This window comes from Dioscorea cayenensis, chromosome 20, assembly GCF_009730915.1.
Source record: "Dioscorea cayenensis subsp. rotundata cultivar TDr96_F1 chromosome 20, TDr96_F1_v2_PseudoChromosome.rev07_lg8_w22 25.fasta, whole genome shotgun sequence".
NCBI lineage: Eukaryota > Viridiplantae > Streptophyta > Magnoliopsida > Dioscoreales > Dioscoreaceae > Dioscorea > Dioscorea cayenensis.
In genome coordinates this window covers 15,119,826-15,124,119 of record NC_052490.1, presented here as the reverse complement: position 1 = coordinate 15,124,119, position 4,294 = coordinate 15,119,826, and the positions used below count along the sequence as shown (strand labels likewise).

The window sequence follows — 4,294 nt, the reverse complement described above, 5'->3', positions numbered from 1 at the left end:
TGTATAAGGAATGACGTTTGCACGGAATGTGAAGCTTCCATGGTACTTTCTTCTAGTTCGGCAAATTCTTTTGTAAGACACGCCGAACATGAAGCATCTAGGATCACGTATGCGGTCTCCTCCAACTTCCTCTTGTTGGTTAAGAGGTCTTTGAGAAACTTTGCACAGTGAAGCATTTGAGACAATGCCTCCACAAATGGGATATTGATGTGCAACTGCTTGAATAGGCCCAAGAACTTCTTATATTGTTCATTATTTTTGGTCATTCTTCAATCTTGAAGGATAAGAAATTCTTAGCTTGTAAGGTAGGGATACAACCTTCTTCTCTTAATTGGCTCTCTCCTCAACCTCCACAATCTCGGATGCTTCGACGATTGGTCTTCTCGCTTAGAAGCCTACCCTCAACTCTCATGGCGACTTTCTCAAAGTGATCGCATTCACATGTTCTCTCCGATTAGTTTTCGAGTATTCTTGGGCAAGCTTCCTTGAGGTCTCTCCGATAATGATTTTTGCAATTTTCCCCACTTGACTCTCCAAATTGTGCAATGACGGTGTCGTTGCGAAGTGTGGCTTCAACCGATTGAAATCTTATATCCGATAAATGAATGAACTTGGTTAAAAGCTTCTCAGATCGGTCATCCGGGTTTTACAACCTGAAAACTCGGTTCTCCATATTCGGGCTTGTTATTGTTATTGGAAACCATGGTGGTGCCATTATCTTCTGTTGCTCTTGATTACTCCATGAAAGATTTGGGTGGCTTCTCCAACCTCGAATTGTAGGTATTGCTATATAGATTGCCTTGGTTTCTCATTGCATTACCCATAAAGTCCACTTGTTCTACTGAGGATGTACCACCAATAGAAATAGGGCAATCAGATGGAGCATGTCCTTCCCCACAACCTATGCAACTAGTCACGCCCACCACTCTAATAGAAGTTAGAGTGTCTAACTTCTTGCTCAAAGACTCCACTTGGGTCGCCGATGAAGTAACTGCGTCAATCTCATGAAGTAAAGCTACCTTCTTTCTGTCTTTTGTGTGCTATTAATAACTTTTCATAGCCATTGCTTCAATGAGAAGCTGGGCTTCTTCCGTTGTCTTTCTCCCTAAGGTGCCTCTTATAATAGCATCAAGTAACTATCTTGTGCTCAGATTCAACCAATTATAAAAAGTCTGAATGATCATCTACTCGGGGAACCCATGTTGAGGACATTTCCGTAGGAGATCCTTGAACCTATCCCATGTCTCAAATAGAGACTCCATTTCTGTTTCCACAAAGAGGATATTTTCATTCCTAAGCTTTTGTAAATTTTTTTGAGAGGGAAATATCGGGCAAGAAAAAGCTTCTACCATCTCCTCCCATGTAGTGATAGATGCTTTAGGTAATGAATGTAGCCATTGCTTCTCTCTCTCTTTTCAAGGAAAACGGACGACCCTCAACTTGTTAGCATCATCCAGTAACACCATTGATCTTGAGCATGTTGCACACTTCAAGAAGTTTTTCTATGTGATTGATTGATCCTCCTCGGCCAAACCATTAAATTGTGCCTACTACTGTAACATTTGGATGAATGCTGGCTTAAGCTCAAAATTCTAATCGTGATCGAGTGGTCGCATAATGCTAGATTGTGTGCCAAGAACCCGATGGTGCAGGGATAATTAGATAGTGTCCTCTGCTGGCCATTCTGTTCTGCTATATCTGACCCTGCATCTTCTATCTCAGCTTAATTTGTCTGTTCTTGCATAAATTCTTTACCCCTTGTATGAAATGTTCGTTCAAGTTCAGGATCACCTTCAACCAATATTGAAGAGTTCCCTCGGGCTCATAACTTGGAGTTACAACGAAAGAAAGAAAAACAAATCAGAATGTTGGAAGAATAAGAAAAGTGTAAAATAGAATAAATATTGAATAGCTAAAATAGCCAAAGCCTAGCCAAAGCCTCTCCAAACCCTAGCCCATGGCGGCTCAATGTAGAGAAATGATAGCCAAAAGATGGAAAGAAGGACCCTTAAATCGAGTGAAATTGTGATTTAAATAGAGGGCTGAAATCGGGCATCCACGAGGGCGTGTGGAATTTTTCACATGTCCTTGTGAATCTCCAGAAATCGATTTTTCTGCGCACGTAAATAGTAACAACCATAGTAAATTAGTACGATGATTTGCACCGGTACATTCGGTGTCTCTTGCAGTACTCCGCCAAAATACTCACGAATCCACACTCTTCATCGAGACAACATAAACAGATACACGTCTACACTATAGATTGCGTTGCATCTTCAAACAAAAGCACATTTAACAATAATCTTGCTAGCTTTGCACAAGTCAGAATACACGAGTGTGATGGCCTTTGTGCCCCTCCAATTTGCATATTTCCTTGAACACCACGGAGGTTGCCACAGACTCGCATGTCTTCGAGCACAACTTGTGTCTTCACGTTTGTTCACTCCAAGATTTCATCAACTAAGTGCACTTACAATCTACTTTGGCTTCTTTCTTCTATATTTGTCTACACAACCTTACGTGCACAAAAGAACACAAATACACATGTATTAGGGATAAAATCTGAGAAACATAATGCTCATCGTAAAAAATGAATACTTCATAATACTAATACACAAGCACTTATCAAACATGATACCGAGGGTTATGATTAAAAAGCGAAAACGGGACATTTTGAGACATGGGATTAGGATTTTTGGCTTAGAAATAGTGGACATTCGAAAAGAAAACATATGATTAGGGTTTTTGATTGAAAAATAGGAGAAATTCCCAAAAACATATGATTAGGGTTTTGATTAAAAATTTGATACATTACCAAAAAGAAAAACATATGATTATTGTTTTGATATAGGAGGTATTCCGTAAAAACATATGGTTTTGATTCAAAAAAATAGGGATGCATTCCCAAAAGAAAACATTGAATTAGGATTGTGAGAAAAGTAAATAGTAAACATTCCTAGAACAACACATTGGATTAGAGTTTTTATTCAAAAACAGTAGACATTCAAAAAAAAATATCGGATTAGTGTTTTGATTGAAAAGTAGGATACATTACTATAAGAAAACACAGGATTATGGTTTTAATTTAAAAATAGTAGACACTAAAAATTGAAAAACATAGGATTCTGTTTTTGACTGAAAGATAGGAGACATACCAAAGAGAAAACATTGGATTGTGATTTTTATTCAAAAATATGACACATTACGAAAAAAAAAACATAAGAATTGGGTTTTGATTAAAAATATGTTACATTCCAATCAAAAGCCATAATCTTAGATTTTCAATCAAAACATTACTATAAGAAAACATAGTGTTTTTGTTTTGATTAAAAATAGAAAAGTAGGGGACATTTTCGAAAGAAAACATAGGATTAGGGTTTTGGTTAAAATATATGAGACATTATGAAAACAAAAAATACGATTATTGTTTTGATTTAAAAATAGGAGCCATTGTGAAAAGAAAACATATGATTTGGGTTTTGATTAAAAAAAAACAAACATTCCCAAAAGAAAAACATTGTATTAGGGTTTTGGTTAAAAATAGTAGACATTCCGAAAAAAAAAATATAAGATTAGTGTTTTCATTGAAAAATAGGAGACATTACTATAAAAACTCATAGGATTATGATTTTAATTCAAAAATAGTAGACTAGAAAAATAGAAAACATAGGATTTGGGTTTAAAAGCTGAAACATAAGAGATTTTTAAAGAAAAACATACAATTATTATTTTTATTCAAAAATAGGAGGCATTACACATAAGTCTAGGGTTTTGATTAAAAATATGATACATTTCAATCAAAAACCCTAATCTTGTCTTCAATCAAAACATTACTATTAGAAAACATAGGATTACGGTTTTGATTAAAAATTGAAAAATAGGGGACATCCAAAAGAAAACAAAGGATTAGGGGTATGATTAAAAAATAGCAAGCATTCCCAAAAGAAAACATAGGATCAGGGTTATGATTGAAAAATATGATGCATTCTGAAAAGAAAACATGAGATTAGGATTTTGAATCAAGACCCTAATAATACATTTTCTTTTGGAAATGCCCCCTATTTTTCGGTTTTTAATCAAAACCCTAATGTTATGTTTTATTTTTCATCAAAATAATAGCTTTATGTTTTCTTTTCATAATGCCTCCTATTTTTGAATAAAAATCATAATTATATGCTATCTTTTCGATATGTCTCCTATCTTTCAATCAAAACCCGAATCTTATGTTTTCTTTTTCTTAATGTCTACTATTTTTTTTTAAAAACTAATCCTATATTTAGTTATAGTTATCTCT

The 4,294-nt window shown here is 35.0% G+C and overlaps 1 non-coding gene across 1 annotated transcript; it reads left to right on the top strand.

Moving 5' to 3' along the window:
• The first annotated feature begins 1,194 nt into the window (after positions 1–1,194).
• Positions 1,195–1,301, top strand: LOC120252273. The gene has a single exon (XR_005533817.1). It is a non-coding gene; the product is annotated as a small nucleolar RNA R71 (small nucleolar RNA).
• The last annotated feature ends 2,993 nt before the right edge of the window (positions 1,302–4,294 follow it).